The 26,292-nt window shown below is 41.2% G+C and overlaps 68 non-coding genes across 68 annotated transcripts; all 68 read right to left on the bottom strand.

Annotated features, from left to right (window-relative positions):
• Positions 1-36: 36 nt before the first annotated feature.
• Positions 37-109, bottom strand: TRNAV-CAC (transfer RNA valine (anticodon CAC)). The gene has a single exon. It is a non-coding gene; the product is annotated as a tRNA-Val (tRNA).
• A 364-nt stretch (positions 110-473) lies between these two features.
• On the bottom strand, positions 474-546 carry TRNAV-CAC (transfer RNA valine (anticodon CAC)). The gene has a single exon. It is a non-coding gene; the product is annotated as a tRNA-Val (tRNA).
• A 90-nt stretch (positions 547-636) lies between these two features.
• On the bottom strand, positions 637-709 carry TRNAV-UAC (transfer RNA valine (anticodon UAC)). Its single transcript has one exon. It is a non-coding gene; the product is annotated as a tRNA-Val (tRNA).
• A 90-nt stretch (positions 710-799) lies between these two features.
• TRNAV-AAC (transfer RNA valine (anticodon AAC)) lies at positions 800-872 on the bottom strand. Its single transcript has one exon. It is a non-coding gene; the product is annotated as a tRNA-Val (tRNA).
• A 364-nt stretch (positions 873-1,236) lies between these two features.
• On the bottom strand, positions 1,237-1,309 carry TRNAV-AAC (transfer RNA valine (anticodon AAC)). The gene has a single exon. It is a non-coding gene; the product is annotated as a tRNA-Val (tRNA).
• Positions 1,310-1,510: 201 nt separating this feature from the next.
• TRNAV-AAC (transfer RNA valine (anticodon AAC)) lies at positions 1,511-1,583 on the bottom strand. The gene has a single exon. It is a non-coding gene; the product is annotated as a tRNA-Val (tRNA).
• A 364-nt stretch (positions 1,584-1,947) lies between these two features.
• Positions 1,948-2,020, bottom strand: TRNAV-AAC (transfer RNA valine (anticodon AAC)). The gene has a single exon. It is a non-coding gene; the product is annotated as a tRNA-Val (tRNA).
• Positions 2,021-2,273: 253 nt separating this feature from the next.
• On the bottom strand, positions 2,274-2,346 carry TRNAV-AAC (transfer RNA valine (anticodon AAC)). Its single transcript has one exon. It is a non-coding gene; the product is annotated as a tRNA-Val (tRNA).
• A 90-nt stretch (positions 2,347-2,436) lies between these two features.
• On the bottom strand, positions 2,437-2,509 carry TRNAV-UAC (transfer RNA valine (anticodon UAC)). Its single transcript has one exon. It is a non-coding gene; the product is annotated as a tRNA-Val (tRNA).
• Positions 2,510-2,599: 90 nt separating this feature from the next.
• TRNAV-CAC (transfer RNA valine (anticodon CAC)) lies at positions 2,600-2,672 on the bottom strand. The gene has a single exon. It is a non-coding gene; the product is annotated as a tRNA-Val (tRNA).
• Positions 2,673-3,361: 689 nt separating this feature from the next.
• On the bottom strand, positions 3,362-3,434 carry TRNAV-CAC (transfer RNA valine (anticodon CAC)). The gene has a single exon. It is a non-coding gene; the product is annotated as a tRNA-Val (tRNA).
• A 415-nt stretch (positions 3,435-3,849) lies between these two features.
• TRNAL-CAA (transfer RNA leucine (anticodon CAA)) lies at positions 3,850-3,922 on the bottom strand. The gene has a single exon. It is a non-coding gene; the product is annotated as a tRNA-Leu (tRNA).
• Positions 3,923-4,174: 252 nt separating this feature from the next.
• TRNAV-AAC (transfer RNA valine (anticodon AAC)) lies at positions 4,175-4,247 on the bottom strand. The gene has a single exon. It is a non-coding gene; the product is annotated as a tRNA-Val (tRNA).
• A 90-nt stretch (positions 4,248-4,337) lies between these two features.
• On the bottom strand, positions 4,338-4,410 carry TRNAV-CAC (transfer RNA valine (anticodon CAC)). The gene has a single exon. It is a non-coding gene; the product is annotated as a tRNA-Val (tRNA).
• Positions 4,411-4,826: 416 nt separating this feature from the next.
• Positions 4,827-4,899, bottom strand: TRNAV-AAC (transfer RNA valine (anticodon AAC)). Its single transcript has one exon. It is a non-coding gene; the product is annotated as a tRNA-Val (tRNA).
• A 769-nt stretch (positions 4,900-5,668) lies between these two features.
• TRNAV-AAC (transfer RNA valine (anticodon AAC)) lies at positions 5,669-5,741 on the bottom strand. Its single transcript has one exon. It is a non-coding gene; the product is annotated as a tRNA-Val (tRNA).
• A 253-nt stretch (positions 5,742-5,994) lies between these two features.
• On the bottom strand, positions 5,995-6,067 carry TRNAV-UAC (transfer RNA valine (anticodon UAC)). The gene has a single exon. It is a non-coding gene; the product is annotated as a tRNA-Val (tRNA).
• A 90-nt stretch (positions 6,068-6,157) lies between these two features.
• TRNAV-AAC (transfer RNA valine (anticodon AAC)) lies at positions 6,158-6,230 on the bottom strand. The gene has a single exon. It is a non-coding gene; the product is annotated as a tRNA-Val (tRNA).
• Positions 6,231-6,483: 253 nt separating this feature from the next.
• On the bottom strand, positions 6,484-6,556 carry TRNAV-AAC (transfer RNA valine (anticodon AAC)). Its single transcript has one exon. It is a non-coding gene; the product is annotated as a tRNA-Val (tRNA).
• Positions 6,557-6,757: 201 nt separating this feature from the next.
• TRNAL-AAG (transfer RNA leucine (anticodon AAG)) lies at positions 6,758-6,830 on the bottom strand. Its single transcript has one exon. It is a non-coding gene; the product is annotated as a tRNA-Leu (tRNA).
• Positions 6,831-7,031: 201 nt separating this feature from the next.
• TRNAV-AAC (transfer RNA valine (anticodon AAC)) lies at positions 7,032-7,104 on the bottom strand. The gene has a single exon. It is a non-coding gene; the product is annotated as a tRNA-Val (tRNA).
• A 201-nt stretch (positions 7,105-7,305) lies between these two features.
• On the bottom strand, positions 7,306-7,378 carry TRNAV-AAC (transfer RNA valine (anticodon AAC)). The gene has a single exon. It is a non-coding gene; the product is annotated as a tRNA-Val (tRNA).
• Positions 7,379-8,760: 1,382 nt separating this feature from the next.
• Positions 8,761-8,833, bottom strand: TRNAV-CAC (transfer RNA valine (anticodon CAC)). Its single transcript has one exon. It is a non-coding gene; the product is annotated as a tRNA-Val (tRNA).
• Positions 8,834-9,197: 364 nt separating this feature from the next.
• TRNAV-CAC (transfer RNA valine (anticodon CAC)) lies at positions 9,198-9,270 on the bottom strand. Its single transcript has one exon. It is a non-coding gene; the product is annotated as a tRNA-Val (tRNA).
• A 90-nt stretch (positions 9,271-9,360) lies between these two features.
• On the bottom strand, positions 9,361-9,433 carry TRNAV-UAC (transfer RNA valine (anticodon UAC)). Its single transcript has one exon. It is a non-coding gene; the product is annotated as a tRNA-Val (tRNA).
• Positions 9,434-9,686: 253 nt separating this feature from the next.
• On the bottom strand, positions 9,687-9,759 carry TRNAV-CAC (transfer RNA valine (anticodon CAC)). Its single transcript has one exon. It is a non-coding gene; the product is annotated as a tRNA-Val (tRNA).
• A 90-nt stretch (positions 9,760-9,849) lies between these two features.
• TRNAV-AAC (transfer RNA valine (anticodon AAC)) lies at positions 9,850-9,922 on the bottom strand. The gene has a single exon. It is a non-coding gene; the product is annotated as a tRNA-Val (tRNA).
• A 749-nt stretch (positions 9,923-10,671) lies between these two features.
• TRNAV-CAC (transfer RNA valine (anticodon CAC)) lies at positions 10,672-10,744 on the bottom strand. Its single transcript has one exon. It is a non-coding gene; the product is annotated as a tRNA-Val (tRNA).
• Positions 10,745-10,997: 253 nt separating this feature from the next.
• TRNAV-AAC (transfer RNA valine (anticodon AAC)) lies at positions 10,998-11,070 on the bottom strand. Its single transcript has one exon. It is a non-coding gene; the product is annotated as a tRNA-Val (tRNA).
• Positions 11,071-11,270: 200 nt separating this feature from the next.
• On the bottom strand, positions 11,271-11,343 carry TRNAV-AAC (transfer RNA valine (anticodon AAC)). Its single transcript has one exon. It is a non-coding gene; the product is annotated as a tRNA-Val (tRNA).
• Positions 11,344-11,758: 415 nt separating this feature from the next.
• Positions 11,759-11,831, bottom strand: TRNAV-AAC (transfer RNA valine (anticodon AAC)). Its single transcript has one exon. It is a non-coding gene; the product is annotated as a tRNA-Val (tRNA).
• Positions 11,832-12,032: 201 nt separating this feature from the next.
• On the bottom strand, positions 12,033-12,105 carry TRNAV-AAC (transfer RNA valine (anticodon AAC)). Its single transcript has one exon. It is a non-coding gene; the product is annotated as a tRNA-Val (tRNA).
• Positions 12,106-12,306: 201 nt separating this feature from the next.
• TRNAV-AAC (transfer RNA valine (anticodon AAC)) lies at positions 12,307-12,379 on the bottom strand. The gene has a single exon. It is a non-coding gene; the product is annotated as a tRNA-Val (tRNA).
• Positions 12,380-12,580: 201 nt separating this feature from the next.
• On the bottom strand, positions 12,581-12,653 carry TRNAV-AAC (transfer RNA valine (anticodon AAC)). Its single transcript has one exon. It is a non-coding gene; the product is annotated as a tRNA-Val (tRNA).
• A 90-nt stretch (positions 12,654-12,743) lies between these two features.
• TRNAV-UAC (transfer RNA valine (anticodon UAC)) lies at positions 12,744-12,816 on the bottom strand. Its single transcript has one exon. It is a non-coding gene; the product is annotated as a tRNA-Val (tRNA).
• A 90-nt stretch (positions 12,817-12,906) lies between these two features.
• On the bottom strand, positions 12,907-12,979 carry TRNAV-CAC (transfer RNA valine (anticodon CAC)). Its single transcript has one exon. It is a non-coding gene; the product is annotated as a tRNA-Val (tRNA).
• A 253-nt stretch (positions 12,980-13,232) lies between these two features.
• Positions 13,233-13,305, bottom strand: TRNAV-AAC (transfer RNA valine (anticodon AAC)). The gene has a single exon. It is a non-coding gene; the product is annotated as a tRNA-Val (tRNA).
• A 638-nt stretch (positions 13,306-13,943) lies between these two features.
• On the bottom strand, positions 13,944-14,016 carry TRNAV-AAC (transfer RNA valine (anticodon AAC)). The gene has a single exon. It is a non-coding gene; the product is annotated as a tRNA-Val (tRNA).
• Positions 14,017-14,106: 90 nt separating this feature from the next.
• Positions 14,107-14,179, bottom strand: TRNAV-UAC (transfer RNA valine (anticodon UAC)). Its single transcript has one exon. It is a non-coding gene; the product is annotated as a tRNA-Val (tRNA).
• A 690-nt stretch (positions 14,180-14,869) lies between these two features.
• Positions 14,870-14,942, bottom strand: TRNAV-AAC (transfer RNA valine (anticodon AAC)). The gene has a single exon. It is a non-coding gene; the product is annotated as a tRNA-Val (tRNA).
• Positions 14,943-15,358: 416 nt separating this feature from the next.
• Positions 15,359-15,431, bottom strand: TRNAV-CAC (transfer RNA valine (anticodon CAC)). The gene has a single exon. It is a non-coding gene; the product is annotated as a tRNA-Val (tRNA).
• Positions 15,432-15,689: 258 nt separating this feature from the next.
• Positions 15,690-15,762, bottom strand: TRNAV-AAC (transfer RNA valine (anticodon AAC)). Its single transcript has one exon. It is a non-coding gene; the product is annotated as a tRNA-Val (tRNA).
• A 90-nt stretch (positions 15,763-15,852) lies between these two features.
• TRNAV-CAC (transfer RNA valine (anticodon CAC)) lies at positions 15,853-15,925 on the bottom strand. The gene has a single exon. It is a non-coding gene; the product is annotated as a tRNA-Val (tRNA).
• Positions 15,926-16,015: 90 nt separating this feature from the next.
• TRNAV-AAC (transfer RNA valine (anticodon AAC)) lies at positions 16,016-16,088 on the bottom strand. The gene has a single exon. It is a non-coding gene; the product is annotated as a tRNA-Val (tRNA).
• A 1,391-nt stretch (positions 16,089-17,479) lies between these two features.
• TRNAV-CAC (transfer RNA valine (anticodon CAC)) lies at positions 17,480-17,552 on the bottom strand. Its single transcript has one exon. It is a non-coding gene; the product is annotated as a tRNA-Val (tRNA).
• Positions 17,553-18,602: 1,050 nt separating this feature from the next.
• Positions 18,603-18,675, bottom strand: TRNAV-AAC (transfer RNA valine (anticodon AAC)). The gene has a single exon. It is a non-coding gene; the product is annotated as a tRNA-Val (tRNA).
• A 90-nt stretch (positions 18,676-18,765) lies between these two features.
• Positions 18,766-18,838, bottom strand: TRNAV-UAC (transfer RNA valine (anticodon UAC)). The gene has a single exon. It is a non-coding gene; the product is annotated as a tRNA-Val (tRNA).
• A 201-nt stretch (positions 18,839-19,039) lies between these two features.
• Positions 19,040-19,112, bottom strand: TRNAV-CAC (transfer RNA valine (anticodon CAC)). Its single transcript has one exon. It is a non-coding gene; the product is annotated as a tRNA-Val (tRNA).
• A 527-nt stretch (positions 19,113-19,639) lies between these two features.
• TRNAV-AAC (transfer RNA valine (anticodon AAC)) lies at positions 19,640-19,712 on the bottom strand. The gene has a single exon. It is a non-coding gene; the product is annotated as a tRNA-Val (tRNA).
• A 201-nt stretch (positions 19,713-19,913) lies between these two features.
• On the bottom strand, positions 19,914-19,986 carry TRNAV-CAC (transfer RNA valine (anticodon CAC)). Its single transcript has one exon. It is a non-coding gene; the product is annotated as a tRNA-Val (tRNA).
• A 90-nt stretch (positions 19,987-20,076) lies between these two features.
• TRNAV-AAC (transfer RNA valine (anticodon AAC)) lies at positions 20,077-20,149 on the bottom strand. Its single transcript has one exon. It is a non-coding gene; the product is annotated as a tRNA-Val (tRNA).
• A 201-nt stretch (positions 20,150-20,350) lies between these two features.
• On the bottom strand, positions 20,351-20,423 carry TRNAV-CAC (transfer RNA valine (anticodon CAC)). The gene has a single exon. It is a non-coding gene; the product is annotated as a tRNA-Val (tRNA).
• A 91-nt stretch (positions 20,424-20,514) lies between these two features.
• Positions 20,515-20,587, bottom strand: TRNAV-UAC (transfer RNA valine (anticodon UAC)). The gene has a single exon. It is a non-coding gene; the product is annotated as a tRNA-Val (tRNA).
• A 201-nt stretch (positions 20,588-20,788) lies between these two features.
• TRNAV-CAC (transfer RNA valine (anticodon CAC)) lies at positions 20,789-20,861 on the bottom strand. The gene has a single exon. It is a non-coding gene; the product is annotated as a tRNA-Val (tRNA).
• A 365-nt stretch (positions 20,862-21,226) lies between these two features.
• TRNAV-UAC (transfer RNA valine (anticodon UAC)) lies at positions 21,227-21,299 on the bottom strand. The gene has a single exon. It is a non-coding gene; the product is annotated as a tRNA-Val (tRNA).
• A 201-nt stretch (positions 21,300-21,500) lies between these two features.
• Positions 21,501-21,573, bottom strand: TRNAV-AAC (transfer RNA valine (anticodon AAC)). Its single transcript has one exon. It is a non-coding gene; the product is annotated as a tRNA-Val (tRNA).
• A 191-nt stretch (positions 21,574-21,764) lies between these two features.
• On the bottom strand, positions 21,765-21,837 carry TRNAV-CAC (transfer RNA valine (anticodon CAC)). The gene has a single exon. It is a non-coding gene; the product is annotated as a tRNA-Val (tRNA).
• Positions 21,838-21,927: 90 nt separating this feature from the next.
• On the bottom strand, positions 21,928-22,000 carry TRNAV-UAC (transfer RNA valine (anticodon UAC)). The gene has a single exon. It is a non-coding gene; the product is annotated as a tRNA-Val (tRNA).
• Positions 22,001-22,090: 90 nt separating this feature from the next.
• On the bottom strand, positions 22,091-22,163 carry TRNAV-CAC (transfer RNA valine (anticodon CAC)). Its single transcript has one exon. It is a non-coding gene; the product is annotated as a tRNA-Val (tRNA).
• A 90-nt stretch (positions 22,164-22,253) lies between these two features.
• TRNAV-UAC (transfer RNA valine (anticodon UAC)) lies at positions 22,254-22,326 on the bottom strand. The gene has a single exon. It is a non-coding gene; the product is annotated as a tRNA-Val (tRNA).
• Positions 22,327-22,690: 364 nt separating this feature from the next.
• Positions 22,691-22,763, bottom strand: TRNAV-AAC (transfer RNA valine (anticodon AAC)). Its single transcript has one exon. It is a non-coding gene; the product is annotated as a tRNA-Val (tRNA).
• Positions 22,764-22,964: 201 nt separating this feature from the next.
• On the bottom strand, positions 22,965-23,037 carry TRNAV-AAC (transfer RNA valine (anticodon AAC)). Its single transcript has one exon. It is a non-coding gene; the product is annotated as a tRNA-Val (tRNA).
• Positions 23,038-24,001: 964 nt separating this feature from the next.
• TRNAV-AAC (transfer RNA valine (anticodon AAC)) lies at positions 24,002-24,074 on the bottom strand. The gene has a single exon. It is a non-coding gene; the product is annotated as a tRNA-Val (tRNA).
• A 201-nt stretch (positions 24,075-24,275) lies between these two features.
• On the bottom strand, positions 24,276-24,348 carry TRNAV-AAC (transfer RNA valine (anticodon AAC)). The gene has a single exon. It is a non-coding gene; the product is annotated as a tRNA-Val (tRNA).
• A 364-nt stretch (positions 24,349-24,712) lies between these two features.
• Positions 24,713-24,785, bottom strand: TRNAV-UAC (transfer RNA valine (anticodon UAC)). Its single transcript has one exon. It is a non-coding gene; the product is annotated as a tRNA-Val (tRNA).
• Positions 24,786-24,986: 201 nt separating this feature from the next.
• TRNAV-AAC (transfer RNA valine (anticodon AAC)) lies at positions 24,987-25,059 on the bottom strand. The gene has a single exon. It is a non-coding gene; the product is annotated as a tRNA-Val (tRNA).
• Positions 25,060-25,149: 90 nt separating this feature from the next.
• On the bottom strand, positions 25,150-25,222 carry TRNAV-UAC (transfer RNA valine (anticodon UAC)). Its single transcript has one exon. It is a non-coding gene; the product is annotated as a tRNA-Val (tRNA).
• An 801-nt stretch (positions 25,223-26,023) lies between these two features.
• On the bottom strand, positions 26,024-26,096 carry TRNAV-AAC (transfer RNA valine (anticodon AAC)). The gene has a single exon. It is a non-coding gene; the product is annotated as a tRNA-Val (tRNA).
• Between the last annotated feature and the right edge of the window lie 196 nt (positions 26,097-26,292).

The following is a 26,292-nucleotide window of genomic DNA, read 5'->3' as shown; positions in this document are numbered from 1 at the left end:
GAGCCATTGCATGAAAATGCTTAGCTAAAAATCCATTGTTTCTGCCCAGTTTCGAACTGGGGACCTTTCGCGTGTGAGGCGAACGTGATAACCACTACACTACAGAAACTTCTCAGAAACTAAATTAGACACCAACCAATGTAGGAGGCACTGTCTAAAAAAAGGGCCATTGCATTAAAATGCTTAGCTAAAAATCCATTGTTTCTGCCCAGTTTCGAACTGGGGACCTTTCTCGTGTTAGGTGAATGTGATAACCACTACACTACAGAAACTTCTCGGAAACTATACCAGACACCAACCAATGTAGGAGGCACTTTCTAAAAACAGAGTCATTGAAGAAAAATGCTTAGGTTAAAAACACTTGTTTCTGCCCAGTTTCTACCGTTTTAGAAACTAAGCCAGACACCATCCAATGTAGGAGGCACTTTCTAAAAAAAGAGCCATTGCATTAAAATGCTTAGCTAAAAATCCATTGTTTCTGCCCAGTTTCGAACTGGGGACCTTTCGCGTGTGAGACGAACGTGATAACCACTACACTACAGAAACTTCCCAGAAACTATATTAGACACCAACCAATGTAGGAGTCACTTTCATAAAATAGAGCCATTGAAGAAAAATGCTTAGGTTAAAAAAACTTGTTTCTGCCCAGTTTCGAACTGGGGACCTTTCGCGTGTAAGGCGAACGTGATAACCACTACACTACAGAAACATCTTAGAAACAAAGCCAGACACGATACAATGTAGGAGGCACTTTCTAAAAAAAGAGCCATTGCATGAAAATGCTTAGCTAAAAATCCATTGTTTCTGCCCAGTTTCGAACTGGGGACCTTTCGCGTGTTAGGCAAACGTGATAACCACTACACTACAGAAACTTCTCGGAAACTATACCAGACACCATCCAATGTAGGAGGCACTGTCTAAAAAAAGGGTCCTTGCATTAAAATGCTTAGCTAAAAATCCATTGTTTCTGCCCAGTTTCGAACTGGGGACCTTTCGCGTGTTAGGCGAACTTGATAACCACTACACTACAGAAACTTCTCGGAAACTATACCAGACACCAACCAATGTAGGAGGCACTTTCTAAAAACAGAGTCATTGAAGAAAAATGCTTAGGTTAAAAACACTTGTTTCTGCCCAGTTTCTACCGTCTTAGAAACTAAGCCAGACACCATCCAATGTAGCAGGCACTGTCTAAAAAAAGGGCCATTGCATTAAAATGCTTAGCTAAAAATCCATTGTTTCTGCCCAGTTTTGAACTGGGGACCTTTCGCGTGTTAGGCGAACGTGATAACCACTACACTACAGAAACTTCTCGGAAACTATACCAGACACCAACCAATGTAGGAGGCACTTTCTAAAAACAGAGTCATTGAAGAAAAATGCTTAGGTTAAAAACACTTGTTTCTGCCCAGTTTCTACCGTCTTAGAAACTAAGCCAGACACCATCCAATGTAGGAGGCACTGTCTAAAAAAAGGGCCATTGCATTAAAATGCTTTGCTAAAAATCCATTGTTTCTGCCCAGTTTCGAACTGGGGACCTCTCGCGTGTTAGGCGAACGTGATAACCACTACACTACAGAAACTTCTCGGAAACTATACCAGACACCATCCAATGTAGGAGGCACTGTCTAAAAAAAGGGTCCTTGCATTAAAATGCTTAGCTAAAAATCCATTGTTTCTGCCCAGTTTCGAACTGGGGACCTTTCGCGTGTTAGGCGAACTTGATAACCACTACACTACAGAAACTTCTCGGAAACTATACCAGACACCAACCAATGTAGGAGGCACTTTCTAAAAACAGAGTCATTGAAGAAAAATGCTTAGGTTAAAAACACTTGTTTCTGCCCAGTTTCTACCGTCTTAGAAACTAAGCCAGACACCATCCAATGTAGCAGGCACTGTCTAAAAAAAGGGCCATTGCATTAAAATGCTTAGCTAAAAATCCATTGTTTCTGCCCAGTTTTGAACTGGGGACCTTTCGCGTGTTAGGCGAACGTGATAACCACTACACTACAGAAACTTCTCGGAAACTATACCAGACACCAACCAATGTAGGAGGCACTTTCTAAAAACAGAGTCATTGAAGAAAAATGCTTAGGTTAAAAACACTTGTTTCTGCCCAGTTTCGAACTGGGGACCTTTTGCGTGTAAGGCGAACGTGATAACCAATACACTACAGAAACGTCTTAGAAACTAAGCCAGACACCATCCAATGTAGGAGGCACTTTCTAAAAAAAGGGCCATTGCATTAAAATGCTTAGCTAAAAATCCATTGTTTCTGCCCAGTTTTGAACTGGGGACCTTTCGCGTGTTAGGCGAACGTGATAACCACTACACTACAGAAACTTCTCGGAAACTATACCAGACACCAACCAATGTAGGAGGCACTTTCTAAAAACAAAGTCATTGAAGAAAAATGCTTAGGTTAAAAACACTTGTTTCTGCCCAGTTTCGAACTGAGGACCTTTCGCGTGTAAGGCGAACGTGATAACCACTACACTACAGAAACGTCTTAGAAACTACGCCAGACACCATCCAATGTAGGAGGCACTTTCTAAAAAAAGAGCCATTGAATGAAAATGCTTAGCTAAAAATCCATTGTTTCTGCCCAGTTTCGAACTGGGGACCTTTCGCGTGTGAGGCGAACGTGATAACCACTACACTACAGAAACTTCTCAGAAACTATACACGACACCAACCAATGTAGGAGTCACTTTCATAAAATAGAGCCATTGAAGAAAAATGATTAGGATAAAAACACTTGTTTCTGCCCAGTTTCGAACTGGGGACCTTTTGCGTGTAAGGCGAACGTGATAACCACTACACTACAGAAACGTCTTAGAAACTACGCCAGACACCATCCAATGTAGGAGGCACTTTCTAAAAAAAGAGCCATTGAATGAAAATGCTTAGCTAAAAATCCATTGTTTCGGCCCAGTTTCGAACTGGGGACCTTTCGCGTGTTAGGTGAATGTGATAACCACTACACTACAGAATCTTCTCGGAAACTAAACCAGACACCAACCAATGTAGGAGGCACTTTCTAAAAACAGAGTCATTGAAGAAAAATGCTTAGGTTAAAAACACTTGTTTCTGCAAAGTTTCTACCGTCTTAGAAACTAAGCCAGACACCATCCAATGTAGGAGGCACTGTCTAAAAAAGGGCCATTGCATTAAAATGCTTAGCTAAAAATCCATTGTTTCTGCCCAGTTTCGAACTGGGGACCTTTCGCGTGTTAGGCGAACGTGATAACCACTACACTAAAGAAACTTCTCGGAAACTATACCAGACACCAACCAATGTAGGAGGCACTTTCTAAAAACAGAGTCATTGAAGAAAAATGCTTAGGTTAAAAACACTTGTTTCTGCCCAGTTTCGAACTGGGGACCTTTCGCGTGTGAGGCGAACGTGATAACCACTACACTACAGAAACTTCTCAGAAACTATACTAGACACCAACCAATGTAAGAGGCACTGTCTAAAAAAAGGGCCATTGCATTAAAATGCTTAGCTAAAAATCCATTGTTTCTGCCCAGTTTCGAACTTGGGACCTTTCGCGTGTTAGGTAAACGTGATAACCACTACACTACAGAAACTTCTCGGAAACTATACCAGACACCATCCAATGTAGGAGGCACTGTCTAAAAAAGGGCCATTGCATTAAAATGCTTAGCTAAAAATCCATTGTTTCTGCCCAGTTTCGAACTGGGGACCTTTCGCGTGTTAGGCGAACGTGATAACCACTACACTAAAGAAACTTCTCGGAAACTAAGCCAGACACCAACCAATGTAGGAGGCACTTTCTAAAAACAGAGTCATTGAAGAAAAATGCTTAGGTTAAAAACACTTGTTTCTGCCCAGTTTCGAACTGGGGACCTTTCGCGTTTGAGGCGAACGTGATAACCACTACACTACAGAAACTTCTCAGAAACTATACTAGACACCAACCAATGTAAGAGGCACTGTCTAAAAAAAGGGCCATTGCATTAAAATGCTTAGCTAAAAATTCATTGTTTCTGCCCAGTTTCGAACTTGGGACCTTTCGCGTGTTAGGCAAACGTGATAACCACTACACTACAGAAACTTCTCGGAAACTATACCAGACACCATCCAATGTAGGAGGCACTGTCTAAAAAAGGGTCCTTGCATTAAAATGCTTAGCTAAAAAACCATTGTTTCTGCCCAGTTTCGAACTGGGGACCTTTCGCGTGTTAGGCAAACGTGATAACCACTACACTACAGAAACTTCTCGGAAACTATACCAGACACCAACCAATGTAGGAGGCACTTTCTAAAAAAAGAGCCATTGCATGAAAATGCTTAGCTAAAAATCCATTGTTTCTGCCCAGTTTCGAACTGGGGACCTTTCGCGTGTGAGGCGAACGTGATAACCACTACACTACAGAAACTTCTCAGAAACTAAATTAGACACCAACCAATGTAGGAGGCACTTTCTAAAAAAAGAGCCATTGCATTAAAATGCTTAGCTAAAAATCCCTTGTTTCTGCCCAGTTTCGAACTGGGGACCTTTCGCGTGTGAGACGAACGTGATAACCACTACACTACAAAAACTTCCCAGAAACTATACTAGACACCAACCAATGTAGGAGTCACTTTCATAAAATAGAGCCATTGAAGAAAAATGCTTAGGTTAAAAAAACTTGTTTATGCCCAGTTTCGAACTGGGGACCTTTCGCGTGTAAGGCGAACGTGATAACCACTACACTACAGAAACATCTTAGAAACAAAGCCAGACACGATACAATGTAGGAGGCACTTTCTAAAAAAAGAGCCATTGCATGAAAATGCTTAGCTAAAAATCCATTGTTTCTGCCCAGTTTCGAACTGGGGACCTTTCGCGTGTTAGGCAAACGTGATAACCACTACACTACAGAAACTTCTCGGAAATTATACCAGACACCATCCAATGTAGGAGGCACTGTCTAAAAAAAGGGTCCTTGCATTAAAATGCTTAGCTAAAAATCCATTGTTTCTGCCCAGTTCCGAACTGGGGACCTTTCGCGCGTTAGGCGAACGTGATAACCACTACACTAGCTAAAAATCCATTGTTTCTGCCCAGTTTCGAACTGTGGACCTTTCACGTGTGAGGCGAACGTGATAACCACTACACTACAGAAACTTCTCAGAAACTATACACGACACCAACCAATGTAGGAGTCACTTTCATAAAATAGAGCCATTGAAGAAAAATGATTAGGTTAAAAACACTTGTTTCTGCCCAGTTTCGAACTGGGGACCTTTTGCGTGTAAGGCGAACGTGATAACCACTACACTACAGAAATGTCTTAGAAACTATGCCAGACACCATCCAATGTAGGAGGCACTTTCTAAAAAAAGAGCCATTGCATGAAAATGCTTAGCTAAAAATCCATTGTTTCTGCCCAGTTTCGAACTGGGGACCTTTCTCGTGTTAGGTGAATGTGATAACCACTACACTACAGAAACTTCTCGGAAACTATACCAGACACCAACCAATGTAGGAGGCACTTTCTAAAAACAGAGTCATTGAAGAAAAATGCTTAGGTTAAAAACACTTGTTTCTGCCCAGTTTCTACCGTCTTAGAAACTAAGCCAGACACCATCCAATGTAGGAGGCACTGTCTAAAAAAAGGGCCATTGCATTAAAATGCTTAGCTAAAAATCCATTGTTTCTGCCCAGTTTCGAACTGGGGACCTTTCGCGTGTTAGGCGAACGTGATATCCACTACACTACAGAAACGTCTTAGAAACTACGCCAGACACCATCCAATGTAGGAGGCACTTTCTAAAAAAAGAGCCATTGCATGAAAATGCTTAGCTAAAAATCCATTGTTTCTGCACAGTTTCGAACTGGGGACCTTTCGCGTGTTAGGTGAATGTGATAACCACTACACTACAGAAACTTCTCGGAAACTATACCAGACACCAACCAATGTAGGAGGCACTTTCTAAAAACAGAGTCATTGAAGAAAAATGCTTAGGTTAAAAACACTTGTTTCTGCCCAGTTTCGAACTGGGGACCTTTCGCGTGTAAGGCGAACGTGATAACCACTACACTACAGAAACATCTTAGATACAAAGCCAGACACGATACAATGTAGTAGGCACTTTCTAAAAAAAGAGCCATTGCATGAAAATGCTTAGCTAAAAATCCATTGTTTCTGCCCAGTTTCGAACTGGGGACCTTTCGCGTGTTAGGCGAACGTGATATCCACTACACTACAGAAACGTCTTAGAAACTACGCCAGACACCATCCAATGTAGGAGGCACTTTCTAAAAAAAGAGCCATTGAATGAAAATGCTTAGCTAAAAATCCATTGTTTCTGCCCAGTTTCGAACTGGGGACCTTTCGCGTGTTAGGTGAATGTGATAACCACTACACTACAGAAACTTCTCGGAAACTATACCAGACACCATCCAATGTAGGAGGCACTGTCTAAAAAAAGGGTCCTTGCATTAAAATGCTTAGCTAAAAATCCATTGTTTCTGCCCAGTTTCGAACTGGGGACCTTTCGCGTGTTAGGCGAACGTGATAACCACTACACTACAGAAACTTCTCGGAAACTATACCAGACACCAACCAATGTAGGAGGCACTTTCTAAAAACAGAGTCATTGAAGAAAAATGCTTAGGTTAAAAACACTTGTTTCTGCCCAGTTTCTACCGTCTTAGAAACTAAGCCAGACACCATCCAATGTAGCAGGCACTGTCTAAAAAAAGGGCCATTGCATTAAAATGCTTAGCTAAAAATCCATTGTTTCTGCCCAGTTTTGAACTGGGGACCTTTCGCGTCTTAGGCGAACGTGATAACCACTACACTACAGAAACTTCTCGGAAACTATACCAGACACCAACCAATGTAGGAGGCACTTTCTAAAAACAGAGTCATTGAAGAAAAATGCTTAGGTTAAAAACACTTGTTTCTGCCCAGTTTCTACCATCTTAGAAACTAAGCCAGACACCATCCAATGTAGCAGGCACTGTCTAAAAAAAGGGCCATTGCATTAAAATGCTTAGCTAAAAATCCATTGTTTCTGCCCAGTTTTGAACTGGGGACCTTTCGCGTGTTAGGCGAACGTGATAACCACTACACTACAGAAACTTCTCGGAAACTATACCAGACACCAACCAATGTAGGAGGCACTTTCTAAAAACAGAGTCATTGAAGAAAAATGCTTAGGTTAAAAACACTTGTTTCTGCCCAGTTTCTACCGTCTTAGAAACTAAGCCAGACACCATCCAATGTAGGAGGCACTGTCTAAAAAAAGGGCCATTGCATTAAAATGCTTTGCTAAAAATCCATTGTTTCTGCCCAGTTTCGAACTGGGGACCTTTCGCGTGTTAGGCAAACGTGATAACCACTACACTACAGAAACATCTTAGAAACAAAGCCAGACACGATACAATGTAGAAGGCATTTTCTAAAAAAAGAGCCATTGCATGAAAATGCTTAGCTAAAAATCCATTGTTTCTGCCCAGTTTCGAACTGTGGACCTTTCACGTGTGAGGCGAACGTGATAACCACTACACTACAGAAACTTCTCAGAAACTATACACGACACCAACCAATGTAGGAGTCACTTTCATAAAATAGAGCCATTGAAGAAAAATGATTAGGTTAAAAACACTTGTTTCTGCCCAGTTTCGAACTGGGGACCTTTTGCGTGTAAGGCGTGTAACACTACAGAAACGTCTTAGAAACTACGCCAGACACCATCCAATGTAGGAGGCACTTTCTAAAAAAAGAACCATTGCATGAAAATGCTTAGCTAAAAATCCATTGTTTCTGCCCAGTTTCGAACTGGGGACCTTTCTCGTGTTAGGTGAATGTGATAACCACTACACTACAGAAACTTCTCGGAAACTATACCAGACATAAACCAATGTAGGAGGCACTTTCTAAAAAAAGAGCCATTGAATGAAAATGCTTAGCTAAAAATCCATTGTTTCTGCCCAGTTTCGAACTGGGGACCTTTCGCGTGTTAGGTGAATGTGATAACCACTACACTACAGAAACTTCTCAGAAACTATACCAGACACCAACCAATGTAGGAGGCACTTTCTAAAAACATAGTCATTGAAGAAAAATGCTTAGGTTAAAAACACTTGTTTCTGCCCAGTTTCGAACTGGGGACCTTTTGCGTGTAAGGCGAACGTGATAACCAATACACTACAGAAACGTCTTAGAAACTAAGCCAGACACCATCCAATGTAGGAGGCACTTTCTAAAAAAAGAGCCATTGCATGAAAATGCTTAGCTAAAAATCCATTGTTTCTGACCAGTTTCGAACTGGGGACCTTTCGCGTGTGAGGCGAACGTGATAACCACTACACTACAGAAACTTCTCAGAAACTATACTAGACACCAACCAATGTAAGAGGCACTGTCTAAAAAAAGGGCCATTGCATTAAAATGCTTAGCTAAAAATCCATTGTTTCTGCCCAGTTTCGAACTTGGGACCTTTCGCGTGTTAGGCAAACGTGATAACCACTACACTACAGAAACTTCTCGGAAACTATACCAGACACCATCCAATGTAGGAGGCACTGTCTAAAAAAGGGTCCTTGCATTAAAATGCTTAGCTAAAAAACCATTGTTTCTGCCCAGTTTCGAACTGTGGACCTTTCGCGTGTTAGGCGAACGTGATAACCACTACACTACAGAAACTTCTCGGAAACTATACCAGACACCAACCAATGTAGGAGGCACTTTCTAAAAAAAGAGCCATTGCATGAAAATGCTTAGCTAAAAATCCATTGTTTCTGCCCAGTTTCGAACTGGGGACCTTTCGCGTGTGAGGCGAACGTGATAACCACTACACTACAGAAACTTCTCAGAAACTAAATTAGACACCAACCAATGTAGGAGGCACTGTCTAAAAAAAGGGCCATTGCATTAAAATGCTTAGCTAAAAATCCATTGTTTCTGCCCAGTTTCGAACTGGGGACCTTTCTCGTGTTAGGTGAATGTGATAACCACTACACTACAGAAACTTCTCGGAAACTATACCAGACACCAACCAATGTAGGAGGCACTTTCTAAAAACAGAGTCATTGAAGAAAAATGCTTAGGTTAAAAACACTTGTTTCTGCCCAGTTTCTACCGTTTTAGAAACTAAGCCAGACACCATCCAATGTAGGAGGCACTTTCTAAAAAAAGAGCCATTGCATTAAAATGCTTAGCTAAAAATCCATTGTTTCTGCCCAGTTTCGAACTGGGGACCTTTCGCGTGTGAGACGAACGTGATAACCACTACACTACAGAAACTTCCCAGAAACTATACTAGACACCAACCAATGTAGGAGTCACTTTCATAAAATAGAGCCATTGAAGAAAAATGCTTAGGTTACAAAAACTTGTTTCTGCCCAGTTTCGAACTGGGGACCTTTCGCGTGTAAGGCGAACGTGATAACCACTACACTACAGAAACATCTTAGAAACAAAGCCAGACACGATACAATGTAGGAGGCACTTTCTAAAAAAAGAGCCATTGCATGAAAATGCTTAGCTAAAAATCCATTGTTTCTGCCCAGTTTCGAACTGGGGACGTTTCGCGTGTTAAGCAAACGTGATAACCACTACACTACAGAAACTTCTCGGAAACTATACCAGACACCATCCAATGTAGGAGGCACTGTCTAAAAAAAGGGTCCTTGCATTAAAATGCTTAGCTAAAAATCCATTGTTTCTGCCCAGTTTCGAACTGGGGACCTTTCGCGTGTGAGGCGAACGTGATAACCACTACACTACAGAAACTTCTCAGAAACTAAATTAGACACCAACCAATGTAGGAGGCACTGTCTAAAAAAAGGGCCATTGCATTAAAATGCTTAGCTAAAAATCCATTGTTTCTGCCCAGTTTCGAACTGGGGACCTTTCGCGTGTTAGGCGAACATGATAACCACTACACTACAGAAACTTCTCGGAAACTATACCAGACACCAACCAATGTAGGAGGCACTTTCTAAAAACAGAGTCATTGAAGAAAAATGCTTAGGTTAAAAACACTTGTTTCTGCCCAGTTTCTACCGTCTTAGAAACTAAGCCAGACACCATCCAACGTAGCAGGCACTGTCTAAAAAAATGGCCATTGCATTAAAATTCTTAGCTAAAAATCCATTGTTTTTGCCCAGTTTCGAACTGGGGACCTTTCGCGTGTTAGGCGACCGTGATAACCACTACACTACAGAAACTTCTCGGAAACTATACCAGACACCAACCAATGTAGGAGGCACTTTCTAAAAACAGAGTCATTGAAGAAAAATGCTTAGGTTAAAAACACTTGTTTCTGCCCAGTTTCTACCGTCTTAGAAACTAAGCCAGACACCATCCAATGTAGGAGGCACTGTCTAAAAAAAGGGCCATTGCATTAAAATGCTTAGCTAAAAATCCATTGTTTCTGCCCAGTTTCAAACTGGGGACCTTTCGCGTGTTAGGCGAACGTGATAACCACTACACTACAGAAACTACTCGGAAACTATACCAGACACCAACCAATGTAGGAGGCACTTTCTAAAAACAGAGTCATTGAAGAAAAATGCTTAGGTTAAAAACACTTGTTTCTGCCCAGTTTCTACCGTTTTAGAAACTAAGCCAGACACCATCCAATGTAGGAGGCACTTTCTAAAAAAAGAGCCATTGCATTAAAATGCTTAGCTAAAAATCCATTGTTTCTGCCCAGTTTCGAACTGGGGACCTTTCGCGTGTGAGGCGAACGTGATAACCACTACACTACAGAAACTTCCCAGAAACTATACACGACACCAACCAATGTAGGAGTCACTTTCATAAAATAGAGCCATTGAAGAAAAATGATTAGGATAAAAACACTTGTTTCTGCCCAGTTTCGAACTGGGGACCTTTTGCGTGTAAGGCGAACGTGATAACCACTACACTACAGAAACGTCTTAGAAACTACGCTAGACACCATCCAATGTAGGAGGCACTTTCTAAAAAAAGAGCCATTGAATGAAAATGCTTAGCTAAAAATCCATTGTTTCTGCCCAGTTTCGAACTGGGGACCTTTCGCGTGTTAGGCGAACGTGATAACCACTACACTACAGAAACTTCTCGGAAACTATACCAGACACCAACCAATGTAGGAGGCACTTTCTAAAAACAGAGTCATTGAAGAAAAATGCTTAGGTTAAAAACACTTGTTTCTGCCCAGTTTCTACCGTCTTAGAAACTAAGCCAGACACCATCCAATGTAACAGGCACTGTCTAAAAAAGGGCCATTGCATTAAAATGCTTAGCTAAAAATCCATTGTTTCTGCCCAGTTTCGAACTGGGGACCTTTCGCGTGTTAGGCAAACGTGATAACCACTACACTACAGAAACTTCTCGGAAACTATACCAGACACCATCCAATGTAGGAGGCACTGTCTAAAAAAGGGTCCTTGCATTAAAATGCTTAGCTAAAAAACCATTGTTTCTGCCCAGTTTCGAACTGGGGACCTTTCGCGTGTTAGGCAAACGTTATAACCACTACACTACAGAAACTTCTCGGAAACTATACCAGACACCAACCAATGTAGGAGGCACTTTCTAAAAAAAGAGCCATTGCATGAAAATGCTTAGCTAAAAATCCATTGTTTCTGCCCAGTTTCGAACTGGGGACCTTTCGCGTGTTAGGCAAACGTGATAACCAGTACACTACAGAAACTTCTCGGAAACTATACCAGACACCATCCAATGTAGGAGGCACTGTCTAAAAAAAGGGTCCTTGCATTAAAATGCTTAGCTAAAAATCCATTGTTTCTGCCCAGTTTCGAACTGGGGACCTTTCGCGTGTTAGGCGAACGTGATAACCACTACACTACAGAAACTTCTCGGAAACTATACCAGACACCAACCAATGTAGGAGGCACTTTCTAAAAACAGAGTCATTGAAGAAAAATGCTTAGGTTAAAAACACTTGTTTCTGCCCAGTTTCTACCGTCTTAGAAACTAAGCCAGACACCATCCAATGTAGCAGGCACTGTCTAAAAAAAGGGCCATTGCATTAAAATGCTTAGCTAAAAATCCGTTGTTTCTGCCCAGTTTTGAACTGGGGACCTTTCGCGTGTTAGGCGAACGTGATAACCACTACACTACAGAAACTTCTCGGAAACTATACCAGACACCAACCAATGTAGGAGGCACTTTCTAAAAACAGAGTCATTGAAGAAAAATGCTTAGGTTAAAAACACTTGTTTCTGCCCAGTTTCTACCGTCTTAGAAACTAAGCCAGACACCATCCAATGTAGGAGGCACTGTCTAAAAAAAGGGCCATTGCATTAAAATGCTTTGCTAAAAATCCATTGTTTCTGCCCAGTTTCGAACTGGGGACCTTTCGCGTGTTAGGCGAACGTGATAACCACTACACTACAGAAACTTCTCGGAAACTATACCAGACACCAACCAATGTAGGAGGCACTTTCTAAAAACAAAGTCATTGAAGAAAAATGCTTAGGTTAAAAACACTTGTTTCTGCCCAGTTTCTACCGTCTTAGAAACTAAGCCAGACACCATCCAATGTAGGAGGCACTGTCTAAAAAAAGGGCCATTGCATTAAAATGCTTTGCTAAAAATCCATTGTTTCTGCCCAGTTTCGAACTGGGGACCTCTCGCGTGTTAGGCGAACGTGATAACCACTACACTACAGAAACTTCTCGGAAACTATACCAGACACCAACCAATGTAGGAGGCACTTTCTAAAAACAAAGTCATTGAAGAAAAATGCTTAGGTTAAAAACACTTGTTTCTGCCCAGTTTCGAACTGAGGACCTTTCGCGTGTAAGGCGAACGTGATAACCACTACACTACAGAAACGTCTTAGAAACTACGCCAGACACCATCCAATGTAGGAGGCACTTTCTAAAAAAAGAGCCATTGAATGAAAATGCTTAGCTAAAAATCCATTGTTTCTGCCCAGTTTCGAACTGGGGACCTTTCGCATGTGAGGCGAACGTGATAACCACTACACTACAGAAACTTCTCAGAAACTATACACGACACCAACCAATGTAGGAGTCACTTTCATAAAATAGAGCCATTGAAGAAAAATGCTTAGGTTAAAAAAACTTGTTTCTGCCCAGTTTCGAACTGGGGACCTTTCTCGTGTAAGGCGAACGTGATAACCACTACACAACAGAAACATCTTAGAAACAAAGCCAGACACGATACAATGTAGGAGGCACTTTCTAAAAAAAGAGCCATTGCATGAAAATGCTTAGCTAAAAATCCATTGTTTCTGCCCAGTTTCGAACTGGGGACCTTTCGCGTGTTAGGCAAACGTGATAACCACTACACTACAGAAACTTCTCGGAAACTATACCAGACACCATCCAATGTAGGAGGCACTGTCTAAAAAAAGGGTCCTTGCATTAAAATGCTTAGCTAAAAATCCATTGTTTCTGCCCAGTTTCGAAGTGGGGACCTTTCGCGTGTTAGGCGAACTTGATAACCACTACACTACAGAAACTTCTCGGAAACTATACCAGACACCAACCAATGTAGGAGGCACTTTCTAAAAACAGAGTCATTGAAGAAAAATGCTTAGGTTAAAAACACTTGTTTCTGCCCAGTTTCTACCGTCTTAGAAACTAAGCCAGACACCATCCAATGTAGCAGGCACTGTCTAAAAAAAGGGCCATTGCATTAAAATGCTTAGCTAAAAATCCATTGTTTCTGCCCAGTTTTGAACTGGGGACCTTTCGTGTGTTAGGCGAACGTGATAACCACTACACTACAGAAACTTCTCGGAAACTATACCAGACACCAACCAATGTAGGAGGCACTTTCTAAAAACAGAGTCATTGAAGAAAAATGCTTAGGTTAAAAACACTTGTTTCTGCCCAGTTTCTACCGTCTTAGAAACTAAGCCAGACACCATCCAATGTAGCAGGCACTGTCTAAAAAAAGGGCCATTGCATTAAAATGCTTAGCTAAAAATCCATTGTTTCTGCCCAGTTTTGAACTGGGGACCTTTCGCGTGTTAGGCGAACGTGATAACCACTACACTACAGAAACTTCTCGGAAACTATACCAGACACCAACCAATGTAGGAGGCACTTTCTAAAAACAAAGTCATTGAAGAAAAATGCTTAGGTTAAAAACACTTGTTTCTGCCCAGTTTCGAACTGAGGACCTTTCGCGTGTAAGGCGAACGTGATAACCACTACACTACAGAAACATCTTAGAAAAAAAGCCAGACACGATACAATGTAGAAGGCATTTTCTAAAAAAAGAGCCATTGCATGAAAATGCTTAGCTAAAAATCCATTGTTTCTGCCCAGTTTCGAACTGTGGACCTTTCACGTGTGAGGCGAACGTGATAACCACTACACTACAGAAACTTCTCAGAAACTATCCACGACACCAACCAATGTAGGAGTCACTTTCATAAAATAGAGCCATTGAAGAAAAATGATTAGGTTAAAAACACGTGTTTCTGCCCAGTTTCGAACTGGGGACCTTTTGCGTGTAAGGCGAACGTGATAACCACTACACTACAGAAATGTCTTAGAAACTATGCCAGACACCATCCAATGTAGGAGGCACTTTCTAAAAAAAGAGCCATTGCATGAAAATGCTTAGCTAAAAATCCATAGTTTCTGCCCAGTTTCGAACTGGGGACCTTTCTCGTGTTAGGTGAATGTGATAACCACTACACTACAGAAACTTCTCGGAAACTATACCAGACACCAACCAATGTAGGAGGCACTTTCTAAAAACAGAGTCATTGAAGAAAAATGCTTAGGTTAAAAACACTTGTTTCTGCCCAGTTTCTACCGTCTTAGAAACTAAGCCAGACACCATCCAATGTAGGAGGCACTGTCTAAAAAAAGGGCCATTGCATTAAAATGCTTAGCTAAAAATCCATTGTTTCTGCCCAGTTTCGAACTGGGGACCTTTCGCGTGTTAGGCGAACGTGATATCCACTACACTACAGAAACGTCTTAGAAACTACGCCAGACACCATCCAATGTAGGAGGCACTTTCTAAAAAAAGAGCCATTGAATGAAAATGCTTAGCTAAAAATCCATTGTTTCTGCCCAGTTTCGAACTGGAGACCTTTCGCGTGTTAGGTGAATGTGATAACCACTACACTACAGAAACTTCTCGGAAACTATACCAGACACCAACCAATGTAGGAGGCACTTTCTAAAAACAGAGTCATTGATGAAAAATGCTTAGGTTAAAAACACTTGTTTCTGCCCAGTTTCGAACTGGGGACCTTTCGCGTGTAAGGCGAACGTGATAACCAATACACTACAGAAACGTCTTAGAAACTAAGCCAGACACCATCCAATGTAGGAGGCACTTTCTAAAAAAAGAGCCATTGCATGAAAATGCTTAGCTAAAAATCCATTGTTTCTGCCCAGTTTCGAACTGGGGACCTTTCGCGTGTGAGGCGAACGTGATAACCACTACACTACAGAAACTTCTCAGAAACTATACTAGACACCAACCAATGTAAGAGGCACTGTCTAAAAAAAGGGCCATTGCATTAAAATGCTTAGCTAAAAATCCATTGTTTCTGCCCAGTTTCGAACTTGGGACCTTTCGCGTGTTAGGCAAACGTGATAACCACTACACTACAGAAACTTCTCGGTCTCGGAAACTATACCAGACACCATCCAATGTAGGAGGCACTGTCTAAAAAAGGGTCCTTGCATTAAAATGCTTAGCTAAAAAACCATTGTTTCTGCCCAGTTTCGAACTGGGGACCTTTCGCGTGTTAGGCGAACGTGATAACCACTACACTACAGAAACTTCTCGGAAACTATACCAGACACCAACCAATGTAGGAGGCACTTTCTAAAAAAAGAGCCATTGCATGAAAATGCTTAGCTAAAAATCCATTGTTTCTGCCCAGTTTCGAACTGGGGACCTTTCGCGTGTGAGGCGAACGTGATAACCACTACACTACAGAAACTTCTCAGAAACTAAATTAGACACCAACCAATGTAGGAGGCACTGTCTAAAAAAAGGGCCATTGCATTAAAATGCTTAGCTAAAAATCCATTGTTTCTGCCCAGTTTCGAACTGGGGACCTTTCGCGTGTTAGGCGAACGTGATAACCACTACACTACAGAAACTTCTCGGAAAGTATACCAGACACCAACCAATGTAGGAGGCACTTTCTAAAAACAGAGTCATTGAAGAAAAATGCTTAGGTTAAAAACACTTGTTTCTGCCCAGTTTCTACCGTCTTAGAAACTAAGCCAGACACCATCCAATGTAGCAGGCACTGTCTAAAAAAATGGCCATTGCATTAAAATTCTTAGCTAAAAATCCATTGTTTCTGCCCAGTTTCGAACTGGGGACCTTTCGTGTGTTAGGCGACTGTGATAACCACTACACTACAGAAACTTCTCGGAAACTATACCAGACACCAACCAATGTAGGAGGCACTTTCTAAAAACAGAGTCATTGAAGAAAAATGCTTAGGTTAAAAACACTTGTTTCTGCCCAGTTTCTACCGTCTTAGAAACTAAGCCAGACACCATCCAAAGTAGGAGGCACTGTCTAAAAAAAGGGCCATTGCATTAAAATGCTTAGCTAAAAATCCATTGTTTCTGCCCAGTTTCAAACTTTCGCGTGTTAGGCGAACGTGATATCCAATACACTACAGAAACTTCTCGGAAACTATACCAGACACCAACCAATGTAGGAGGCACTTTCTAAAAACAGAGTCATTGAAGAAAAATGCTTAGGTTAAAAACACTTGTTTCTGCCCAGTTTCTACCGTCTTAGAAACTAAGCCAGACACCATCCAATGTAGTTGGAACAGTTTCGAACAGGGGACCTTTCGCGTGTGAGGCGAACGTGATAACCACTACACTACAGAAACTTCTCAAAAACTGTACTAGACACCAACCAATGTAGGAGGCACTGTCTAAAAAAGGGCCATTGCATTAAAATGCTTAGCTAAAAATCCATTGTTTCTGCCCAGTTTCGAACTGGGGACCTTTCGCGTGTTAGGCGAACGTGATAACAACTACACTACTGAAACTTCTCGGAAACTATACCAGACACCAACCAATGTAGGAGGCACTTTCTAAAAACAGAGTAATTGAAGAAAAATGCTTAGGTTAAAAACACTTGTTTCTGCCCAGTTTCTACCGTCTTAGAAACTAAGCCAGACACCATCCAATGTAGGAGGCACTGTCTAAAAAAAGGGCCATTGCATTAAAATGCTTAGCTAAAAATCCATTGTTTCTGCCCAGTTTCGAACTGGGGACCTTTCGCGTGTTAGGCGAACGTGATATCCAATACACTACAGAAACTTCTCGGAAACTATACCAGACACCAACCAATGTAGGAGGCACTTTCTAAAAACAGAGTCATTGAAGAAAAATGCTTAGGTTAAAAACACTTGTTTCTGCCCAGTTTCTACCGTCTTAGAAACTAAGCCAGACACCATCCAATGTAGGAGGCACTGTCTAAAAAAGGGCCATTGCATTAAAATGCTTAGCTAAAAATCCATTGTTTCTGCCCAGTTTCGAACTGGGGACCTTTCGCGTGTGAGGCGAACGTGATAACCACTACACTACAGAAACTTCTCGGAAACTATACCAGACACCAACCAATGTAGGAGGCACTTTCTAAAAACAGAGTCATTGAAGAAAAATGCTTAGGTTAAAAACACTTGTTTCTGCCCAGTTTCTACCGTCTTAGAAACTAAGCCAGACACCATCCAATGTAGGAGGCACTGTCTAAAAAAAGGGCCATTGCATTAAAATGCTTAGCTAAAAATCCATTGTTTCTGCACAGTTTCGAACTGGGGACCTTTCGCTTGTTAGGTGAACGTGATCACCACTACACTACAGAAACTTCTCGGAAACTATACCAGACACCAACCAATGTAGGAGGCACTTTCTAAAAACAGAGTCATTGAAGAAAAATGCTTAGGTTAAAAACACCTTTTCTACCGTTTTAGAAACTAAGTAATCGAAAGACAGGGTAGGGATTGTCAAAGGTGTGGTGCACCAAAAGAGAAAAAATAATTTTTACACATAAAAAATACCTTTTATTGGTTTCTTTTTTAAAACTGCGAAATATACAGACTAACATATAACATGAAACAGTGAGTACAGTGATTTTAAAAACTGCACGTGCGGTGTCAACATGCAATGCCCTCTACTGTGAAGATACACTCTTTTATTGGTTTCACTTTTTACACATATGTCCCTTACGGTATCTGATGACTGTTTTAGTCTTATTACAGATATCCACGGGCGGGTGTATTTGTACACAGAAAAGTTGAGTGATCTATATGGGTGTCACTGGTGTCTCTTATTTAAATAAATTGATATCCCTGGATCCGTGTATGATCATAGGTGTTACTAGATTGAGCCAATCCCCAAATCTCTTGGTATGTATGTTATCCCCAATATGGGCGGCATTTATTGTACACTCAATTTAAAGATCTGGTGTTGGTCTTAGATAGGTATTATAGACCAGTGTTATTAAGGGGGAAAAAAATCCCTGTTGGGTCACCTTTATTATTTTACCACAATTTGAGGATTTTTGCACTATCTCAATTCGCCGATATTAGTGCTATACACCATTCATGTGGATATTTTTATATTTAGGTGCTAAAAATCCATTGTTTCTGCCCAGTTTCGAACTGGGGACCTTTCGCGTGTTAGGCGAACGTGATAACCACTACACTACAGAAACTTCTCGGAAACTATACCAGACACCAACCAATGTAGGAGGCACTTTCTAAAAACAGAGTCATTGAAGAAAAATGCTTAGGTTAAAAACACTTGTTTCTGCCCAGTTTCGAACTGAGGACCTTTCGCGTGTAAGGCGAACGTGATAACCACTACACTACAGAAACGTCTTAGAAACTAAGCCAGACACCATCCAATGTAGGAGGCACTTTCTAAAAACAGAGTCATTGAAGAAAAATGCTTAGGTTAAAAATACTTGTTTCTGCCCAGTTTCTACCATTTTAGAAACTAAGCCAGACACCATCCAATGTAGGAGGCACTTTCTGAAAAAAGAGCCATTGCATGAAAATGCTTAGCTAAAAATCCATTGTTTCTGCCCAGTTTCGAACTGGGGACCTTTCGCGTGTGAGGCGAACGTGATAACCACTACACTACAGAAACTTCTCGGAAACTATACCAGACACCAACCAATGTAGGAGGCACTTTCTAAAAACAGAGTCATTGAAGAAAAATGCTTAGGTTAAATACACTTGTTTCTGCCCAGTTTCGAACTGAGGACCTTTCGCGTGTAAGGCAAACGTGATAACCACTACACTACAGAAACGTCTTAGAAACTAAGCCAGACACCATCCAATGTAGGAGGCACTTTCTAAAAAAAGAGCCATTGCATGAAAATGCTTAGCTAAAAATCCATTGTTTTTGCCCAGTTTCGAACAGGGGACCTTTCGCGTGTGAGGCAAACGTGATAACCACTACACTACAGAAACTTCTCGGAAACTATACCAGACACTAACCAATGTAGGAGGCACTTTCTAAAAACAGAGTCATTGAAGAAAAATGCTTAGGTTAAAAACACTTGTTTCTGCCCAGTTTCTACCGTCTTAGAAACTAAGCCAGACACTATCCAATGTAGGAGGCACTGTCTAAAAAAAGGGCCATTGTATTAAAATGCTTAGCTAAAAATCCATTGTTTCTGCCCAGTTTCGAACTGGGGACCTTTCGCGTGTTAGGCGAACGTGATAACCACTACACTACAGAAACTTCTCGGAAACTATACCAGACACCAACCAATGTAGGAGGCACTTTCTAAAAACAGAGTCATTGAAGAAAAATACTTAGGTTAAAAACACTTGTTTCTGCCCAGTTTCTACCGTTTTAGAAACTAAGCCAGACACCATCCAATGTAGGAGGCACTTTCTAAAAAAAGAGCCATTGCATGAAAATGCTTAGCTAAAAATCTATTGTTTCTGCCCAGTTTCGAACTGGGGACCTTTCGCGTGTGAGGCGAACATGATAACCACTACACTACAGAAACTTCCTAGAAACTATACTAGACACCAACCAATGTAGGAGTCACTTTCATAAAATAGAGCCATTGAAGAAAAATGCTTAGGTTAAAAAAACTTGTTTCTGCCCAGTTTCGAACTGGGGACCTTTCGCGTGTTAGGCGAACGTGATAACCACTACACTACAGAAACTTCTCGGAAACTATACCAGACACCAACCAATGTAGGAGGCACTTTCTAAAAACAGAGTCATTGAAGAAAAATACTTAGGTTAAAAACACTTGTTTCTGCCCAGTTTCTACCGTTTTAGAAACTAAGCCAGACACCATCCAAAGTAGGAGGCACTTTCTAAAAAAAGAGCCATTGCATGAAAATGCTTAGCTAAAAATCCATTGTTTCTGCCCAGTTTCGAACTGGGGACCTTTCGCGTGTGAGGCGAACGTGATAACCACTACACTACAGAAACTTCTCGGAAACTATACTAGACACCAACCAATGTAGGAGTCACTTTCATAAAATAGAGCCATTGAAGAAAAATGCTTAGGTTAAAAAAAACTTGTTTCTGCCCAGTTTCGAACTGGGGACCTTTCGCGTGTAAGGCGAACGTGATAACCACTACACTACAGAAACTTCTCGGAAACTATACCAGACACTAACCAATGTAGGAGGCACTTTCTAAAAACAGAGTCATTGAAGAAAAATGCTTAGGTTAAAAACACTTGTTTCTGCCCAGTTTCTACCGTCTTAGAAACTAAGCCAGACACTATCCAATGTAGGAGGCACTTTCTAAAAAAAGAGCCATTGCATGAAAATGCTTAGCTAAAAATCCATTGTTTCTGCCCAGTTTCGAACTGGGGACCTTTCGCGTGTGAGGTGAACGTGATAACCACTACACTACAGAAACTTCTCGGAAACTATACCAGACACCAACCAATGTAGGAGGCACTTTCTAAAAACAGAGTCATTGAAGAAAAATACTTAGGTTAAAAACACTTGTTTCTGCCCAGTTTCTACCGTTTTAGAAACTAAGCCAGACACCATCCAAAGTAGGAGGCACTTTCTAAAAAAAGAGCCATTGCATGAAAATGCTTAGCTAAAAATCCATTGTTTCTGCCCAGTTTCGAACTGGGGACCTTTCGCGTGTGATACGAACGTGATAACCACTACACTACAGAAACTTCCCAGAAACTATACTAGACACCAACCAATGTAGGAGTCACTTTCATAAAATAGAGCCATTGAAGAAAAATGCTTAGGTTAAAAAAAACATGTTTCTGCCCAGTTTCGAACTGGGGACCTTTCGCGTGTAAGGCGAACGTGATAACCACTACACTACAGAAACTTCTCGGAAACTATACCAGACACTAACCAATGTAGGAGGCACTTTCTAAAAACAGAGTCATTGAAGAAAAATGCTTAGGTTAAAAACACTTGTTTCTGCCCAGTTTCTACCGTCTTAGAAACTAAGCCAGACACTATCCAATGTAGGAGGCACTGTCTAAAAAAAGGGCCATTGCATTAAAATGCTTAGCTAAAAATCCATTGTTTCTGCCCAGTTTCGAACTGGGGACCTTTCGCGTGTTAGGCGAACGTGATAACCACTACACTACAGAAACTTCTCGGAAACTATACCAGACACCAACCAATGTAGGAGGCACTTTCTAAAAACAGAGTCATTGAAGAAAAATACTTAGGTTAAAAACACTTGTTTCTGCCCAGTTTCTTCCGTTTTAGAAACTAAGCCAGACACCATCCAATGTAGGAGGCACTTTCTAAAAAAAGAGCCATTGCTTAGCTAAAAATCTATTGTTTCTGCCCAGTTTCGAACTGGGGACCTTTCGCGTGTGAGGCGAACATGATAACCACTACACTACAGAAACTTCCTAGAAACTATACTAGACACCAACCAATGTAGGAGTCACTTTCATAAAATAGAGCCATTGAAGAAAAATGCTTAGGTTAAAAAAACTTGTTTCTGCCCAGTTTCGAACTGGGGACCTTTCGCGTGTAAGGCGAACGTGATAACCACTACACTACAGAAACATCTTAGAAACAAAGCCAGACACCATACAATGTAGGAGGCACTTTCTAAAAAAAGAGCCATTGCATGAAAATGCTTAGCTAAAAATCCATTGTTTCTGCCCAGTTTCGAACTGGGGACGTTTCGCGTGTGAGGCGAACGTGATAACCACTACACTACAGAAACTTCTCAGAAACTATACAAGACACCAACCAATGTAGGAGTCACTTTCATAAAATAGAGCCATTGAAGAAAAATGCTTAGGTTAAAAACACTTGTTTCTGCCCAGTTTCGAACTGGGGACCTTTCGCGTGTAAGGCGAACGTGATAACCACTACACTACAGAAACGTCTTAGAAACTACGCCAGACACCATCCAATGTAGGAGGCACTTTCTAAAAAAAGAGCCATTGAATGAAAAGGCTTAGCTAAAAATCCATTGTTTCTGCCCAGTTTCAAACTGGGGACCTTTCGCGTGTTAGGTGAATGTGATAACCACTACACTACAGAAACTTCTCGGAAACTATACCAGACACCAACCAATGTAGGAGGCACTTTCTAAAAACAGAGTCATTGAAGAAAAATGCTTAGGTTAAAAACACTTGTTTCTGCCCAGTTTCTACCGTCTTAGAAACTAAGCCAGACACCATCCAATGTAGGAGGCACTGTCTAAAAAAAGGGCCATTGCATTAAAATGCTTAGCTAAAAATCCATTGTTTCTGCCCAGTTTCGAACTGGGGACCTTTCGCGTGTTAGGCGAACGTGATAACCACTACACTACAGAAACTTCTCGGAAATTTTACCAGACACCAACCAATGTAGGAGGCACTTTCTAAAAACAGAGTCATTGAAGAAAAATGCTTAGGTTAAAAACACTTGTTTCTGCCCAGTTTCTACCGTCATAGAAACTAAGCCAGACACCCTCCAATGTAGGAGGCACTGTCTAAAAAAAGGGCCATTGCATTAAAATGCTTAGCTAAAAATCCATTGTTTCTGCCCAGTTTCGAACTGGGGACCTTTCGCGTGTTAGGCGAACGTGATAACCACTACACTACAGAAACTTCTCGGAAACTACACCAGACACCAACCAATGTAGGAGGCACTTTCTAAAAATAGAGTCATTGAAGAAAAATGCTTAGGTTAAAAACACTTGTTTCTGCCCAGTTTCTACCGTTTTAGAAACAAAGCCAGACACCATCCAATGTAGGAGGCACTTTCTAAAAAAAGAGCCATTGCATGAAAATGCTTAGCTAAAAATCCATTGTTTCTGCCCAGTTTCGAACTGGGGACCTTTCACGTGTGAGGCGAACGTGATAACCACTACAAAACAGAGTCATTGAAGAAAAATGCTTAGGTTAAAAACACTTGTTTCTGCCCAGTTTCTACCGTCTTAGAAACTAAGCCAGACACCATCCAATGTAGGAGGCACTGTCTAAAAAAATGGCCATTGCATTAAAATGCTTAGCTAAAAATCCATTGTTTCTGCCCAGTTTCGAACTGGGGACCTTTCGCGTGTTAAGCGAACGTGATAACCACTACACTACAGAAATTTCTCGGAAACTATACCAGACACCAACCAATGTAGGAGGCACTTTCTAAAAACAGAGTCATTGAAGAAAAATGCTTAGGTTAAAAACACTTGTTTCTGCCCAGTTTCTACCGTCTTAGAAACTAAGCCAGACACCCTCCAATGTAGGAGGCACTGTCTAAAAAAAGGGCCATTGCATTAAAATGCTTAGCTAAAAATCCATTGTTTCTGCCCAGTTTCGAACTGGGGACCTTTCGCGTGTTAGGCGAGCGTGATAACCACTACACTACAGAAACTTCTCGGAAACTATACCAGACACCAACCAATGTAGGAGGCACTTTCTAAAAACAGAGTCATTGAAGAAAAATACTTAGGTTAAAAACACTTGTTTCTGCCCAGTTTCTACCGTCTTAGAAACTAAGCCAGACACTATCCAATGTAGGAGGCACTGTCTAAAAAAAGGGCCATTGCATTAAAATGCTTAGCTAAAAATCCATTGTTTCTGCCCAGTTTCGAACTGGGGACCTTTCGCGTGTTAGGCGAACGTGATAACCACTACACTACAGAAACTTCTCGGAAACTATACCAGACACCAACCAATGTAGGAGGCATTTTCTAAAAACAGAGTCATTGAAGAAAAATGCTTAGGTTAAAAACACTTGTTTCTGCCCAGTTTCTACCGTCTTAGAAACTAAGCCAGACACCATCCAATGTAGGAGGCACTGTCTAAAAAAAGGGCCATTGCATTAAAATGCTTAGCTAAAAATCCATTGTTTCTGCCCAGTTTCGAACTGGGGACCTTTCGCGTGTTAGGCGAACGTGATAACCACTACACTACAGAAACTTCTCGGAAATTTTACCAGACACCAACCAATGTAGGAGGCACTTTCTAAAAACAGAGTCATTGAAGAAAAATGCTTAGGTTAAAAACACTTGTTTCTGCCCAGTTTCTACCGTCTTAGAAACTAAGCCAGACACCATCCAATGTAGGAGGCACTGTCTAAAAAAAGGGCCATTGCATTAAAATGCTTAGCTAAAAATCCATTGTTTCTGCCCAGTTTCGAACTGGGGACCTTTCGCGTGTTAGGTGAACGTGATAACCACTACACTACAGAAACTTCTCGGAAACTACACCAGACACCAACCAATGTAGGAGGCACTTTCTAAAAACAGAGTCATTGAAGAAAAATGCTTAGGTTAAAAACACTTGTTTCTGCCCAGTTTCGAACTGAGGACCTTTCGCGTGTAAGGCGAACGTGATAACCACTACACTACAGAAACGTCTTAGAAACTAAGCCAGACACCATCCAATGTAGGAGGCACTTTCTAAAAACAGAGTCATTGAAGAAAAATGCTTAGGTTAAAAATACTTGTTTCTGCCCAGTTTCTACCATTTTAGAAACTAAGCCAGACACCATCCAATGTAGGAGGCACTTTCTGAAAAAAGAGCCATTGCATGAAAATGCTTAGCTAAAAATCCATTGTTTCTGCCCAGTTTCGAACTGGGGACCTTTCGCGTGTTAGGCGAACGTGATAACCACTACACTACAGAAACTTCTCGGAAACTATACCAGACACCAACCAATGTAGGAGGCACTTTCTAAAAACAGAGTCATTGAAGAAAAATGCTTAGGTTAAAAACACTTGTTTCTGCCCAGTTTCGAACTGAGGACCTTTCGCGTGTAAGGCGAACGTGATAACCACTACACTACAGAAACGTCTTAGAAACTAAGCCAGACACCATCCAATGTAGGAGGCACTTTCTAAAAACAGAGTCATTGAAGAAAAATGCTTAGGTTAAAAATACTTGTTTCTGCCCAGTTTCTACCATTTTAGAAACTAAGCCAGACACCATCCAATGTAGGAGGCACTTTCTGAAAAAAGAGCCATTGCATGAAAATGCTTAGCTAAAAATCCATTGTTTCTGCCCAGTTTCGAGCTGGGGACCTTTCGCGTGTGAGGCGAACGTGATAACCACTACACTACAGAAACTTCTCGGAAACTATACCAGACACCAACCAATGTAGGAGGCACTTTCTAAAAACAGAGTCATTGAAGAAAAATGCTTAGGTTAAAAACACTTGTTTCTGCCCAGTTTCGAACTGAGGACCTTTCGCGTGTAAGGCAAACGTGATAACCACTACACTACAGAAACGTCTTAGAAACTAAGCCAGACACCATCCAATGTAGGAGGCACTTTCTAAAAAAAGAGCCATTGCATGAAAATGCTTAGCTAAAAATCCATTGTTTTTGCCCAGTTTCGAACAGGGGACCTTTCGCGTGTGAGGCAAACGTGATAACCACTACACTACAGAAACTTCTCGGAAACTATACCAGACACTAACCAATGTAGGAGGCACTTTCTAAAAACAGAGTCATTGAAGAAAAATGCTTAGGTTAAAAACACTTGTTTCTGCCCAGTTTCTACCGTCTTAAAAACTAAGCCAGACACTATCCAATGTAGGAGGCACTGTCTAAAAAAAGGGCCATTGTATTAAAATGCTTAGCTAAAAATCCATTGTTTCTGCCCAGTTTCGAACTGGGGACCTTTCGCGTGTTAGGCGAACGTGATAACCACTACACTACAGAAACTTCTCGGAAACTATACCAGACACCAACCAATGTAGGAGGCACTTTCTAAAAACAGAGTCATTGAAGAAAAATACTTAGGTTAAAAACACTTGTTTCTGCCCAGTTTCTACCGTTTTAGAAACTAAGCCAGACACCATCCAATGTAGGAGGCACTTTCTAAAAAAAGAGCCATTGCATGAAAATGCTTAGCTAAAAA

This window comes from Crinia signifera, chromosome 3 (assembly GCF_055691185.1).
Source record: "Crinia signifera chromosome 3, ASM5569118v1, whole genome shotgun sequence".
NCBI classification, from domain to species: domain Eukaryota; kingdom Metazoa; phylum Chordata; class Amphibia; order Anura; family Myobatrachidae; genus Crinia; species Crinia signifera.
Note: the sequence above shows the minus strand (reverse complement) of the source record. Positions and strands in the feature narration are given on the sequence as shown.